At 44.0% G+C, this 16,849-nt stretch overlaps 1 pseudogene; it reads left to right on the top strand.

Moving 5' to 3' along the window:
* Positions 1–13,607: 13,607 nt before the first annotated feature.
* LOC101532111 (glutaminase kidney isoform, mitochondrial-like) lies at positions 13,608–14,473 on the top strand (annotated as a pseudogene).
* The last annotated feature ends 2,376 nt before the right edge of the window (positions 14,474–16,849 follow it).

The raw sequence follows: 16,849 nt of genomic DNA, 5'->3' as shown, positions 1-16,849 counted from the left end.
GACCTCAACCGAGAGACTCCATGCAACTGGTCGACCTCAGCCGCGAGACCAAATGCAACGGGTCGACCTGAGCAGAGAGACTCCATGCAACTGGTCGACATCAGCTGAGAGCCCAAATGCAACTGGTTGACCTCAGCTGAGAGCCAAAATGCAACTGGTCGACCTGAGCTGAGAGACTAAGTGCAACTGGTCGACCTGAGCTGAGAGACCAAATGCAACTGGTCGACCTGAGCTCAGAGCCCAAATGCAACTGGTCGACCTGAGCTCAGAGCCCAAATGGAACTGGTCGACCTGAGCTCAGAGACCAAATGCAACTGGTCGACCTGAGCCGAGAGACTCCATGCAACTGGTCGACCTGAGCTGAGAGCCCAAATGAAACTGGTCGACCTGAGCTCAGAGCCCAAATGGAACTGATCGACCTGAGCTCAGAGACCAAATGCAACTCGTCGACATGAGCCGAGAGACTCCATGCAACTGGTCGACCTGAGCTGAGAGCCCAAATGCAACTGGTCGACCTGAGCTGAGAGCCCAAATGCAACTTGTCGACCTGAGCTGAGAGCCCAAATGCAACTGGTCGACCTGAGCTGAGAAACCAAATGCAACTCGTCGACATGAGCCGAGAAACTCCATGCAACTGGTCGACCTGAGCTGAGAGCCCAAATGCAACTGGTCAACCATAGTTGAGAAACTCTATGCAACTGGTTGACCTCAGCTGAGAGCGCAAATGCAACTGGTCCACCTTAGCCAGGAGACTAAGTGCAACTGGTCGACCTCAGCTCAGAGATCAAATGCAACGGGTTTACCTCAGCTGAGAGCCCAAATGCAACTGGTCGACCTGAGCCGAGAGATCAAATGCAACTGGTCGACCTGAGCTGAGAGCCGAAATGCAACTGGTCGACCTGAGCTGAGAGCCCAAATGCAACTCGTCGACCTGAGCGGAGAAACCAAATGCAACTGGTCGACCTGAGCTGAGAGACCAAATGCAACTGGTCGACCTGAGGTGAGAGACTCCATGCAACTGGTCGACCTGAGCTGAGAGCCCAAATGCAACTGGTCTACTTGAGCATAGAGACTCCATGCAAGTGGTCGACCTGAGCTGAGAGCCCAAATGCAACTGGTCGACCTGAGCTGAGAGACCAAATGCAACTGGTCGACATGAGCTGAGAGCCCAAATGCAACTGGTCTACCTGAGCTGACAGCCCCCATGCAACTGGTCTACTTGAGCATAGAGACTCCATGCAAGTGGTCGACCTGAGCTGAGAGCCCAAATGCAACTGGTCGACCTGAGCTGAGAGACCAAATGCAACTGGTCGACGTGAGCTGAGAGACTCCATGCAACTGGTCGATCTGAGCGGAGAGCCCCCATGCAACTGGTCTACTTGAGCATAGAGACTCCATGAAGGTGGTTGACCCGAGCTGAGAGCCCAAATGCAACTGGTCGACCCGAGCTGAGAGCCCAAATGCAACTGGTCGACCTCAACCGAGAGACTCCATGCAACTGGTCGACCTCAGCCAAGAGACCAAATGCAACGGCTCACCCTGAGCAGAGAGCCCAAATCCAACTGGTTGACCTGAGCTGAGAGCCCAAATGCAACTGGTCATCCTCAGCCGAGAGACTAAGTGCAACTGGTCGACCTCAACCGAGAGACTCCATGCAACTGGTCGACCTCAACCGAGCGACTCCATGCAACTGGTCGACCTCAGCCGAGAGACCAAATGCAACGGGTTCCCCTGAGCAGAGAGCCCAAATGCAACTGGTCATCCTCAGCCGAGAGACTCCATGCAACTGGTCGACCTGAGCTGAGATCCCAAATGCAACTGGTCGACCTCAACCGAAGACTCCATGCAACTGGTCGACCTCAGCCGAGAGACCAAATGCAACGGGTTGACCTGAGCAGAGAGCCCAAATGCAACTGGTCATCCTCAGCCGAGAGACTCCATGCAACTGGTCGACCTGAGCTGAGAGCCCAAATGCAACTGGTCGACCTGAGCTGAGAGCCCAAATGCAACTTGTTGACCTCAGCCGAGAAACTCCATGCAACTGGTCGATCTGAGCTGAGAAACCAAATGCAACTGGTCGACCTGAGCAGAGAGACTCCATGCAACTGGTTGACCTGAGCTGAGAGCCCAAATGCAACTGGTCGATCTGAGCTGAGAGCCCAAATACAACTGGTTGACCTCAGCCGAGAAACTCCATGCAACTGGTCGATCTGAGCTGAGAAACCAAATGCAACTGGTCGACCTGAGCTGAGAGCCCAAATGCAACTGGCCGATCTGAGCTGAGAGACTAAGTGCAACTGGTCGACCTGAGCTGAGAGACCAAATGCAACTGGTCATCCTCAGCCGAGAGACTCCATGCCACTGGTCGACCTGAGCTGAGAGACCAAATGCAACTGGTCGACCTCAACCGAGAGACTCCATGCAAATGGTCGACCTCAGCCGAGAGACCAAATGCAATGGGTCGACCTGAGCGGTGAGACTCCATGCAACTGGTCGACCTGAGCTGAGAGCCCAAATGCAACTGGTTGACCTCAGCTGAGAGCCAAAATGCAACTGGTCGACCTGAGCTGAGAGACTAAGTGCAACTGGTCGACCTGAGCTGAGAGACCAAATGAAACTGGTCGACCTGAGCTCAGAGCCCAAATGCAACTGGTCGACCTGAGCTCAGAGCCCAAATGCAACTGGTCGACCTGAGCAGAGACCAAATGCAACTCGTCGACATGAGCCAAGAGACTCCATGCAACTGGTCGACCTGAGCTGAGAGCCCAAATGCAACTGGTCAACCTTAGTTGAGAAACTCTATGCAACTGGTTGACCTCAGCCGAGAGAGCGCAAATGCAACTGGTCCACCTTAGCCAGGAGACTAAGTGCAACTGGTCGACCTGAGCTGAGAGCCCAAATGCAACTGGTCGACCTGAGCTCAGAGCGCAAATGCAACTGGTCGACCTGAGCTGAGAGACCAAATGCAACTGGTCGATCTGAGCTGAGGGACTCCATGCAACTGGTCGACCTGAGCTGAGAGACTCCATGCAATGGGTCGTCCTGAGCTGAGAGCCCAAATGCAACTGGTCAACCTCAGCCGAGAGACTCCATGCAACTGGTCGACCTGAGCTGAGAGACTCCATGCAACTGGTCGAACTGAGCTGAGAGCCCAAATGCAACTGGTCGACCTGAGCTGAGAGACAGAGAGAAATATCTTCCATCCGATGATTCACTCCCCAAGTGAGTGCAACAACCAGTGCTATGCCGATCCAGAGCCAGGAGCCAGGAGCCAGGAACCTCCTCCAGGTCTCCCACATGGGTACAGGGTCCCAAGACTCTGGGCCATCCATGACTGATTTCCCAGGCTACAAGCAGGGAGCTGGATGGGAAGTGAGGCTGCCAGGATTAGAACCGGCACCCATGGGGGATCCTGGCATGTTCAAGGCTAGGACTTTAGCCACTAGGCCATGGCGCCGGGCCCTGATTCACTTATTTTGAGGAGAACCTGTCTATCCTCCACACTAGCCTTTTTAGCTAGAGACGTTTTACTCTGGAAACCTCAGTTTCCTACATCTTATGTACTTGTTGGAAGAAATGAAAGTGTTCACTGTCTGATACTATTTTCCCATTGCTCAGTTGGTAGCATGTATTTCAGGAATCTTTGCTGCCACTCTTTGGCTCTCTGTTACAGCTGACTCAATGCTTACTTTTAAGAAAGATAAGCAAGGAGATTGACAGGTGATGAGGATCTTGGGGCCAAGGAAATAATTTGATTCAACTACATTTATTTTAAAAAGAGTGTATTTTAGATTATCAGAATTTGGAAATTCTGTGAATGCCTGTTCAGTAATATTTTAGGGTTTTTTTTTTAATTAAAGATTTACACAGAGAAGAAGAAATAGAAAGATCTTCCATCTGCTGTCCACTCCCCAATTGGCTGCAACCACCAAAACTGAGCTGGTCTGAAACCAGGAGCCAGAAGCTTCTTCTAGGTCTCTCAAATGGGTGCAGGGTCCCAAAGTTTTGGGCCATCCTCCCCTGCTTTCCCAGGCCACAAACAGAAGCTGAAAGGGAAATGAAGTAGCTGGGACATGAATTGGCTTGCAATGTGAGGATTTAACCACTGAGCCATTGCTCTGGGTCCAGTCTTGCAATGTGAGGATTTAACCCCTGTGTCATTGCTCTGGGTCCAACAAATTATAGTAAACCAGAAAAACTACTCAATTTAAGAAATAGAAAGCATTTAATACTTCAGAAAAGAAGAAGATTAGATGGCAAATCAATTTCTGCAAATATGCTCACAGAATTAGTCATCTGGTACTTGTTATTAAAATTGCAAAGTGAAACCACCTCATGAAGTCTGTTAAAATAATGTTTGGGAGCCAAACTAAACTAAAAACAAAAATACTGAAATTATATCAAGGACTGGGAAAGATGCAAAGAGAGCTTAATGCATTGATTCGTAGAATGTAAATGTTAACTGTCATTTGGAGAACAAATTTTCTAATTTCTGCACATTAGATGCATAGTTGCCAGCAGTCTCATTCCCAGGGTGTTTTCATTCCAAGATCTATAGCCATAGAAGTGAAGATGTATGTGCATATCAAAAGTTTTGTATGAATTTTTATAATGGCCTATTTCATAATCACTAAAACATATAAAACTTAGTTCAGCTGATGAAAGGATAAATGAATAGATTCATAATAACGGAATGTTATTAAGCCACAAAAAGAAATAATCTAGTGAGATAGGTAAGCTTAATTAAAGAAGCAAGCCTCAAAAGCCATATATAATACTACATTATTTCATGTATTCCAATAATATAGTATTAACAAGGCAAAAATACAGTTAAAATTATATATTATTTGTGGGCAGGAGCAGCATTAAGGGACAGTGGACTAAGCCACCACCTGTGACTCCAGCACCCATCTTAGGGGGCTTAAATCCCCTTCATCTACTTGAGCTTCACCTCCCTGCTAATGCACCTGGGAAGGCAGTAGAAGATGGCCCAAGTAATGCCTGGGCCACTGCCTCCCATGTGGGAGACCTGAATGTAGTTCCAGGCTCTTGGCTTTGGCCTGACCTACCCCTGCTGGGGTCTATGCAGTAGGTGTGAATAACACAAAGGTGTGAAGAGAACAGCTCCCCTGCTTGGCAGGGCCCGGGGTAGCTTCCAGCTGTTTGGCATGGCCCAGCAGATTTTTCTCTTACCACCTTAACACAGTTTCACACCCTTTTGCATGGACACTCAACCACCCCACTAAGAATTTTGTAACATATTGAGGCATTGTTTGCTCCTGTGAGATGGCTTTTGCAACCAATATGAGCTTGAGAGTTAATGTTACTGATAACATCTTGGTGAGTGGGCCTTTAACTGCACAATTAAACCCATGCCATTTCTGGACACTTTATTGTGTGCCTACCCATTGCCCTGAAATCTGGCCCAGACATATAGCACACCTTCTGGGAAATGGCTTGATAAGAATTTTACAAACTAATGGAAGTGATGGGAGAATGGGCTGAAACTGCTATGACAAAAAAATATAGCTACTGTGACCCTAAAGGCTATCCTGCTATGGCAAAAAAAATATAGTTACTGTGACCTTAAAGATCAACCTGTCCTTGCAATTCTTTAGAACAAGAAAATATATTTGTTATAGCTGCTTTCATAATTTTTTAACTAGAGGAAATATAGGGCCATTTTACTAACATCATAAAGATATACTTTTGATAATTGTTTGATTGTTTATGAGGTTCTGGAGTCTGCAATTATAGGGGGATTTAATGTTTGAAACTTATTATCTTAGATCTTTATGTTTTCTTTGGTCTTTTGATGTATTTCTCCCATTCACTGATGGATAAGATGTAGAATAACAATTGTAGTAGGAGTGTATTACTGATTAATATGTGTTGTCTACTGAGGAATTATTGGCTGCAACGTCAGCATGGATAATGCCCTGTCTTAAGGTGAAACAAATAGCAGAATTATTTTTGGAATTACCCACTTGTCCATTTTAGAGTTGAAACCAAAATAGAGTAAACATGGTCCATTGCTAACTGCAATTCGCTTCGCCATTATAACTCCTGCTTTACTTGCTTTGCTAACAAACTATGCAAGCTTGCAGACCCAATGGCCAACTAATGCCAATGACCCCAATCCCCATAAACCAAGGCCCCAAACTTTTTAACCCATAGATAATTTGAGATAGGGAGATAGGAGTCTGATTGTCATGAGCGGCTCCAAGGATAGAGCCCAAACTTGAAGAGGGCAGGTGGGGGCTGGCAAGCCAAAATAAGCAAGGGATGTGTAATCTTCCCTCATTCATTTCTCAAGCTGTTGTAAATTGTGCCTGCCTTGAGGCTATGTCAAATTGCACCTAAAGGAAAACCTTGTACTGCTTCTGTATAAATAAAACAGACAGCTTTCTCACATTGTCCATGATGATCTTGGAATTGTAGTGGTCCATTTCTCTTCTCTCTATGCCTATTTCATGCATCCTTCTCAAACTCTGAACTCAGTTAGAGCTGGACTCTGGCATAGCCCAGCCTGTTGTGGCCATTTTGGGCATTGAGCTGACAGATGGGAGATCTCTTTCTGTGTACACATATCTTTGCCTTGCTATCTAATACTCCACCTTTCAAACAAGCTGCTGCTTTTCTAGGTGCTTTTCTAGGTAGCTAGATCAGCAGTGCAGCCAGTATTACAGCTAGGTGCTTAATTTGCTGCACCATGATACTGGCCTTAAAACATAGATCATTACAACCAACTAGCTTTGACACTTCTGACTGCTAGTGTGTGAGCATTCATGAGCATCACCCTTCAGGTTGGGAGGACTATTCAACAGAAAGGGAACAATCCAAATACAGTTCTGAAAAGAAAACCATAGCACTCAAGATCTGTTGGTGTGCAAGTCCTTTCTGAAGTGACATTTGTCCCACACCAGAGGGACAACAAAGAAGGAAATGAGTCCTGGACAAGAATGTGCAAAGGTATGATGAAGTCTATGGGGTCACTCACATTTGTGCTGATTTTATACATATTCATTCTGAGCATTTTTTTTCTGTCAGGCATCTTTTTATTTTTACAATCCTTGTTATGTGTACTAATAGAATTTTAGCGAGATATTTCAAAATACATACTAAATAGGCACTGCTCATATTAGTGTGACCAACAGTTTTTAAAATTTATTCATTAATTACATTGTATTATGTGACACAGTTTCATAGGTACTGGGATTCTCCCCACCCCTCCCCAAACCCTCCCCCTAAGGTGTATTCCTCCACCTTGTTGCATAACCACAGTTCAAGTTCAGTTGTGGTTCTCTCATTGCAAGCATATACCAAACATAGAGTCCAGCATCTTATTGCCCAGTCAAGTTCAACGGCTTCTTAGGTAGACCCTCTTTGGTTTGAAGACAGAGCCAGCAGAGTATCATCCCGATCAGTTAAAAGCTCCAACATACCATCAGCAAAAATTTACATCATTTTTATCTCCTTATCATTACTGTGTGTTTAACACTGTGAAATTTTTTTGCTTCAAAAGACATTGTTCTGAGAAACCTGGAAATTCATGTAAAAATTAAGCTATTCCTATGTTCCACCCAAAATAAATACTCCACTCAAAGTCAATCAAAGTTCTGAATTTAATACCTGAGCTGTGAAGTTGCCACAAAGGTACCAGGCAGCACAAATCACAGGTGAAACATGAAAAAAAGTATAAACAACAATTATTTTATAAGACCCAGGAGAACATGCAACAAAATCAATAATAGACCCAAGATTAATGTATTATGTGTCTATGTTGATAATTTCCTGATTCAGTTTTTTATAACATTGCTTATAGAGCATTTTTTAAAAATACTAGTTTAAGTTTTTTAGAAGAGATTTATTTATTTATTTGAAAGACACAAGTAGGTTTTCAATCCACTGGTTCACTCTCCAAATGGCTGCAATGACAGGAGCTGGACCAGTTAGAAGCCAGGATTTTCCATGCCCCCCCACCCTGTGCAGGGTTCCAAGTCCTTAGGCCTTGCTTCACTGTTTTCCCAGGCACATTACCAGGGACTGGACATCAGGACTTGAAATGGTGCACATGTGGGTTGCTGGCATCTCAAGTGGTGGCACCTAGCTTATATGTCACAATGCCAGCCCCTATTTTAAATTTTTTTTTGAATTTATTCACATTTTGTTTGAAAGAGATTATCTATCCCACCTTATAACCCCACAATATGCAGGGTTGGAGCAGGACAAAACCAGGGCACCTAGAACCCGTCTAGGTCTTGGGTGTATGGGTAGCAGGGATCCAAGTATTTGACCCATTGGCTGCTGCCTTCTGGGGTGTGCCTTTGCTGAAGTTGGGCTTAAACCAGGATAATACAGGAATCCCAAGTGGTGACCTAATTACTACACTGAATAACTACCTCTGAAATGATGATTTTCAGCCTTTTTACTTCCTCCACATTCCCTTAACATTTTAGTTCTCGAAGCTCATTGAGCACAGGAATATGAAGGGCTGATTGGCAGCTGAGCCCTGTGGGTGTTCATGGAATGTCAAGGAAAAGACATAGTCAGCCGATCTTACCCTGAAAACAAAGTGAAGAACAAACTGCAGCAAAAATCAACTGCCATTTCCCAATGTGATCTAAAAGGACACAAATGGCTGACTTACATAGCAAATTATGATTTTCCTTAGCCAAGTGATCTGCATAAAACATCTGAGTCTACCTATGGCTATGTGATCTCATAAACGTGTGTCTTTTGAAATGGTTTTAATATCTACAGAAAGTACATTGCCTACTATCTATAAATCTTTAAAATTTAATGATTTTTTCTGCTATTATTCAAAATTTCAACTTACTTTATTTTTATTACATTATTTTTTAAGATTTATTTATTTATTTATTTATTTGGAAAGCCAGATACAGAGAGAGGAGAGACAGAGAGAAACAGCTTCCATCTGATGGTTCACTTCCTAAGTGGCCTCAACAGCTGGAGCTGCACAGATCAGAAGCCAGGAGCCCAGAGCCTCTTCTGGGTCTCCCATGTGGGTGCAAGGTCCCAAGGATTTGGCCATCCTTGACTGCTTTTCCAGGCCACAGGCAAACAGCTGGATGGGAAGCGGGAGTGCCGGGGTTAGAACCCACACCCAGATGGAATCCTGGCACATGTAACGTCAGGACTTTAGCCGCTAGGCCATCATGCAGGCCCTAACTTATTGATTTTGCAATGGACACAATAATTGTACATATTTCTGGAATGCAGCCCAATACTTTGGCATGTTGAGCACTGATCAGTTCTTGATATTTAGATTGTGCACTATCTCAAGCATTTGTTATTTCGTTGTGACAAGAGTACTCAAACTCTTTGTTTCTAGCTAATTTAAATGCGCAGTCTGTGAAACCATACACCAGAGCTGATCCACCTAGTTTATCATCTTTTAAATTTCTTCACAAAGGTTTACTCACACTCCCGGTCCTACTCACACACAGAGACATACACATATACACACACACAACGCCACAGGCCAGCCACAACTGGGTACTTTTCTGTTAGACTAGCTTGTGTAGATTCGACATATAAATGAGATAATGTGATGTTTGCCATTCTGTCCCTAGTTTACTTCACTTAATGTTATGTTCTCCAGGTCATCTAGTCTCTTAGTCACAAGATATATTCGGATTTTGCTAAAATTTATTGTTGAATATCATCCCATTGTGTATACATAAGATGTTATCTTTTTTAAAAGATTTATTTATTTATTTATTTAATTGTATGTGTGTGTGAAAGTCAGATATACAGAGATGAGGAGAGACAGACAGGAAGATCCTTTGTGTGCTGATTCATTACATAATTGGCTGTAATAGCCGGAGCTGAGCCAATCTAAAGCCGGGAGCCAGGAGCCTCCTCTGGATCTCCCATGCAGGTACAGGGTTCCAAGGCTTTGAGCCTTTCTCCACTACTTTCCCAGGCCACAAGCAGAGAGCTGGATGAGAAGTAGGGCCACTGGGGCACGAATTGGAACCAATATGGGATCCTGGCATGTGCAAGTCAAGGAATTTGGCTGCTAGGCTACCATGCTTGGTCTACCATCTTATCTTTATTCATTCATCTAATGGTGGATACTTCAGTTCAATACACATCTTAGTTATTATGAATGGTACTGTGATAAATGTGATAAACTTTTTAAAAAAATATTTTATGTTTTACCGTTTTGCAGGTCTAGGATTTCCTCCTTCCCCCTTCCCATCTCACTTCTGCATTGTCCCTGGTGTTTTACAGAATATAGTCCTTCAGCTGGAGTCTTGACTCCAGCATTCTGCTCTTTACGTAGGTCATGGCACTGTAGGCATAAGCAATGGTAGAGAGTCTAGTATCTTGCTGTCTAGGTGCATTTAGAAGTTTTCTTGGGAGCCTACTTTTGGGAGTAGAGAGGTACTCTGTCAGTTTTTAATTCTTGGTTGTCTGGTCTCCATTGCATTCTTCGTTTGTGAGATTACGTGTATACTTTGTTACCTTTGTACCTTTTTGTTTAGTAATTTGAATGGCAATTGTCTTGTATTAAAGAGAGCATATATTTGTTCTTTTGGGACTGGCTCATTTCACTGAGCATAACAGTCTCCAATTGTGACCACTTGGTTGCAAATGGTGGAATTCTGTTCTTTTTTCTTTTTCTTTTATTTTTTTCAGCTTAAAATAAATTTATCATACAATACAAAAAGCAGGCATACTGGAAAGAAAGGTACATTATTGAATATGCAAAGCAAATAAAACAAAGCCAAACAACACAAATGTTTTACTCCAAATGTTTCAATACAACATTTATGCCAAAAACAATATATTTCAGGAAGAATACACCAAAAACAGAGAAAACAAGAACTAAAATGCTGTCTTGTAAGATGATTGAATATCAAGAATCAGTGATGACATGAAACATGAAACCCAACAGTACTGGGTACTTTCCAAGAACTTTATTTGAAAAGGTATTAAGAATACTGAAAGAATCAAAATATACTATTAAAACTGACAAAGCTTTCCTTTTTAAGCTTGAGGACCTATTTGCAATATCTTACCTCTTCTCCCAGTTATACCTCCTTATAAAAAAATCAACATTCATTCCAAACAGCAGTCTGTAAAAACAGTAGCTTAGATAGCCTTGCTTCAAGCTAAGTATATATTCAAGCCCTACCAACACTACATTAAATGCCAAATTAGAACCTAACTTTGACATCTACACAAATGTACACAGAAAACTAAATCTTCATGTTATAAAGTTAAATGTCCACAGTTAAGGGAAAAAATAAACCTTTTTAAACCTCAATTCAGGCATTCAGTCACCCCAATTACAAATGGCCCTCACAGAACTAACTCAGATGTGATACTGCCCAAAGCAGTAGGTGCAGTGCATAAGCATCTTCAGAGGATGAGCATCTGCACAATGGAGGGCTACTTAAGAATGCACAAAATCCTCTTCAAACTCCTATGTGATTCTGAAGTTTAGAACTTAGGTTACGCCAAAAAGGATCCTCCTTTTCTAATATCAAAATATTATTTGTTCAACAATTTCTATGTTTACACTAGTATTTCAGTTACTCAGTGAAATCTGTTTTGCTAACATGTTTTCTTTTACAGACTTTGCACATTCACATATATTACTATCGTACTAAAAAGCCATGCCTATTTCCTTCTATCCTACCACTAATTTACAAATTTAAAAGTAAATTTAAAAAACACTTGCGTGTATGGGGAGAACCAGAGAGGTACGTAAGAAGCAAGAAATGTGAGTAGGTCCTACAGATTTTCACAATCACTTTTGCCCAGACTTTGCAATGCTTTGAACAATTCCTTGAGATCAGTTTATGTAGAACCTAGAGTTCTCTTCACAAACAAGTTTTGATTCTCAATATTGCATTTTTGCAACCAAACGAAAGGATTCAAATCTAACAAAATATTTTAGTAGCATTCTTACTATCTTCAGATTTAATTCATTTCATAAGTACTGTAGAAGAGCTTCAACAGAATTTTACATAATAATTCATCACAAAAGTATTTATGAAATTGCTAAGATAAAATTGAAAGCTGACAACCAAGATTTTTCATTTATGCTTAAATATAACAGAAAAAATTACATGGACAGTATGAAAATAAGACTGTTCGGGACAAGCATTCCATGTGGAAGCATTCACTGTCTCTCCTTCTGAGTAACTAACAATTATAGTTTTATAACCATGAAACATGTCGTTAGCGCTCAGGTGAAATTCTTTGGATGAAATGTTTCAGTAACCTAAGACACTCCCACAGACACTTTTGACAGAACACAGGCGTTGCAAAGTAAAAAATACATTTTAAAGTGCTGCAACGAACTTTACATTTTTAAAATTTAAAACCATTCTAACACTAAAAATGGCATCCATATAAATTCAAACCACTCTTCTAATCTCACTGCTATTTTAAATAAAGCAATTTGGGTTAATTATTTTGCCTTTTAATTTTATATTCAGCATAAAAATTGTGAACCTCCGGTGGCGAGGAGAGGAGCGGCCACGGGCATCGTGGGGCATCATCAGGAGCCTCCAGAGCAGTAGGGCAGCCTCTGTGGGAGCCGGAACCACAGCCACAGTTCTGCCCACTCCTCCAGCAGAGTCCACCGTGTTCCATTCCAAGGGCGGCCACTCACACCTGGAGCATCTTCCCCTGGCAAGCAGGGAGGCCTGATGCCGCTGCGAGGCTCAGGGATGCTGTGGGAATTGCTCCTGCAGTCGCCAGGCACCGTCAGTGCTGCTCTAAGGTCGGCACAGCCCCTGTTCACCCTCAGCCAGGTACCGCCCCTGATCACCCTGTGTGGGGTACAGCCCCTGGTCACCCTGAGCTGGGTACAGCCTCTGGTCACCCTGTGTCGCCCTATGCAGGGCACAGCCCCTGGTCACACTGATGGGCATAGCAACTGGTCACCTTGTGTCGGGCACAGCCCCTGGTCACCCTGTGCTGGGCGCAGCCCCTGGTCACCCTGTGCTACCCTGTGCTGGGCACAATCCCTGGTCACCCTGTGCTGGTGCTCTCGGGGTGGGGATTGGCCGGCCTGTGGGGCCCCTGGCACGGGGGCTGCCCAGCTACCCCTCGGAGATCCTGCAGGAGCTAGGCAAGGGGACAACTCAGCCACAGCCCAGGGCATTGCCGCCTGTCACTCCACAGGCACCCAGCCCCAAGCACAGCCAGGGGAGAAGGATGTGTTCTGCAATAACGCAGGTAAACAGCTGGTGGCTGCAGGCAAAAATAAAGTAAAACAGGGTCTGCTACCTAGTTTGGAAGATTTGCTGTTCTATACAATTGCAGAAGGACAAGAGACAATACCTGTCCATAAATTCACTACAGCACTCAGATCTACAGAACTGTGAATATCTGATCCCAGGTTGAAACAGTGTATGGATATGCTAAGATGAACTCTTCAAACAGCATCAGCTGGTGTCATGCTAGACAAAGATCTTTTTTTAAAAAAAATGTGTTCAAAGCAACATTGCTTTGTTGACACAAACTTTTAGAAGAAAGTTGGTCATTCCTGACTTTATATCTTTTACCTCACACATCGGTGAGTTATATGAAAGTGCTAAAATTTACAGGAGGATAGGTTGCAGATTATATTCCTCAGCTGGCCAAGTTCAGTCCTGATTTGTGGGATGTGTCTGTCTGTACAGTAGATGGACAGAGGCATTCTATTGGTGATACCAAAATTCTCTTGTCTGCAATCTTGTGTAAAACCTTTAAACTATGGCGTCACTGTGAATTACCTTGGAACTGAATATGTACATCGATATGTTGGGAAAGAACCAAATGGATTAAAATTCAACAAATTATTTTAAATGAAAATGATAAACCACACAATCCTATGGTAAATGCTGGAGCAATTGTTGTGACCTCATTAATAAAGCAAGGATTAAATAATGCTGAGAAATTTGACTATGTGATGCAGTTTTTGAATAAGATAGCTGATAATAAATATGTTGGATTCAGTAATACATTTCAGTCTGAAAGAGAAAGTGGAAATCAAAATTTTGCCATAGGATATTACTTAAAAGAAAAAACAAAGTGTTTTCCAGAAGGCACAGACCTGGTTGGTATGTTAGATTTCTATTCCCAGCTTGCCCCATTGAAGTGACCTGTGAATTGGCTAGTGTGATGGCTACAACCCTGGTGAACTGCAGTTTCTGCCCAACCACAGGCCAGAGTACTGAGCCCTGAGATGGTTCAAAACACGCTGAGCTTGATTCATTCCTGTGGCATGTATGATTTCTCCAGGCAATTTGCCTTCCATGTTGGTCTTCCTGCAAAGTCTGGAGTTGCTGGGGGCATTCTTTTAGTTGTCCCAATGTCATGGGCATGATGTGCTTGTCTCCCACGGGCAAGATGGGCAACAGTGTTAAAGGAATTCACTTCTGTTATGATCTTGTCTATGTGTAATTTCCACAACTATGATCATTTTAGTCACTTTGCAAACTAACTAACTAACTAAATAAATAAATAAAACCTCGAACCTTGAAGAGAAGGTGGTGATCTAAGGCATTCCTTTGGACCATTGGACTATGAAAGTCTCCAACAAGAATTTGCTTTAAAAGAGACAGTATGGAAAAAAGTGTCACCTGAGACAAATTGAGGACATCTCCACAACTGTATTGTATAGAATGGAAAGTTTTGGAGAGTAAAGCTAAAGAAACAGGTTCTAGTTTCAAAATGGTTCTCTGTCTAACCTTTAAAATACATTTTACAAGCTGCAAGTGTTTGAGTTTTTTTGTGTTCCCATTTTTGAATGCTGGAGCCATAATTTTTTTTTTCCTTTAAAATCTTACTCAAGGACACTAGGTTAAAAGTGACTGTTAATTTTTGAGAGTATTTACAAGTCAATAAAGCAAATTTTCTTTGGTTTTGAAATAATTCAAAAAGGAAAATTAAAAAAAAAATCTTGATGTAATGAAAATTTTAACTACCTGCTCATATAATTCCATTTTAAAACAGTGACAGAAAATTTAATTTCTCAGTTTTAAGACCCACAAATCTACATGTAAATTATAATTCTGTTAAAACAAAACAAAAAAAAAGACCCACAAATTGGATTACTAAATTTTGTTACATTTTGTTTTTTTCTAGTTTTTTTTAAAGATTTATTCATTTTATTACAGCCAGATATACACAGAGGAGGAGAGACAGAGAGGAAGATCTTCCATCCGATGATTCACTCCCCAAGTGAGCCGCAAGGGGCCGATGCGTGCCGATCTGAAGCCGGGAACCTGGAACCTCTTCCGGGTCTCCCACATGGGTGCAGTGTCCCAATGCATTGGGCCATCCTCAACTGTTTTCCCAGGCCACAAGCGGGGAGCTGGATGGGAAGTGGAGCAGCTAGGATTAGAACCGGTGCCCAAATGGGAACCCGGGGCTTTCAAGGCGAGGACTTTAGCTGCTAGGCTACGCCACCGGGCCATTTCTTTCTAGTTTAAAACTGATATGTTGGTTCAGGCCTTGGGTTTGGGGGCAAGTGCCGCTCCTCACAGTGTGGCAGCTGTGGGGGGTGCCGCTGCTGGGTCAGACCCAATGCTGGGGGCTCACACCAAAGACACTGCTGCAAGGCAGTGAACGAGTCCTCGGACTCCCCCAGGGCGGCCAGTGCTCCATGTGGTGCCAGGCTCTGCCTGCTGGCCACTCGGCCAGGGAGCTCTGGGGTATTGGTTTTGTGAATCGCTGCTTAAGTAGGTATGTGAGTCAAGGACACTAAATCACACTGTCTAAGGCAGAGGCCAGGACAAGTGAGGGACTGAGACAAGCTAAGTCAGAGCAACCACTGCTGTGCATGATCTATGGCTAGGAACAGGCCCAGTTGGGGAGGTAAAGGGACACCTTAACTGGGTTGAGGTTCCCATCAAGGGGCACGGTGTGCTGGAATGGGGGCTGCATTCTATCTAGGAAACAGTTGCAATATCCTGAGGCACTAGTGTGGCCTGGGATTGGATGCACCACGCCAGGCCAGACCCCAACATCATCTGGTGTCCTGGAGAACCAGGGTGGATGTGGGACTGACTAGGCTGGGTCTCAACCCCATACTGAGCCATGTGTGAGCTGTACGTGGGTATGGACGAGCCATGGCTGGGCTGAAACATCCAACAAGAACCAGAACGGGGTGAAAGCAAGCCAGGAAAAGCCACTGTTCCTGCAAGGACAGGAGGTGAACTGAATAGGGCTGGCTCAAGGACCCCCTGGTATGTGCAAAATCTGGCATTGGGAGAGGTTCTGATGGAGGAGCCTAGGCAACTTCTCTGGCAGGACACAGTCCCTGCAGTTAAGCGCAAGAAGCATGATAGGAAACAGCCCAGAATAGCCCATGGAAAGTTTCCCACTGGCATACATTTGGCATGGGTCAGGGGCAGACCAGGCTGAATCAGTTCATGTCATGCACTGGCAAATCCGAACACCAGAACAGAGTGTGGGTTGAGCCAGGACTGGTCGCGACAAAACCAGTGCACACTATGGAACGCTAGGGTGAGGTTGCCTGTACTGGATTTGACTGTAGCACCCAACCAGCACATGCGAGATCCAGGAAGGGAGGGTCAGAGCTGGCAGGGAGATTAAGGGGCTGGTCCCCTCGCCAGACAGCCACTCCCACTGGAGAGCTTGGGCTAGGATGGCGACAGACCAGACTAAGCAAGGCTGCAACACCTGTGCCATGCATGTGGACTAGATCAGGGAAAAGCCAGGCTAGGCGGATGATGCCTGCTGGTGCAAGCATAAGTTAGAGTGGGTGAGGGATGTTTGGACTTAACCACAGCATCAACTGGCAGAAGCTGGCACTGGGGACTAATTCTGTCAAGTCAAATCACAGAACCACCCG

The sequence above is a fragment of the Ochotona princeps genome, chromosome 11, assembly GCF_030435755.1.
Source record: "Ochotona princeps isolate mOchPri1 chromosome 11, mOchPri1.hap1, whole genome shotgun sequence".
Classification (NCBI taxonomy): Eukaryota; Metazoa; Chordata; class Mammalia; order Lagomorpha; family Ochotonidae; genus Ochotona; species Ochotona princeps.
Note: the sequence above shows the minus strand (reverse complement) of the source record. Positions and strands in the feature narration are given on the sequence as shown.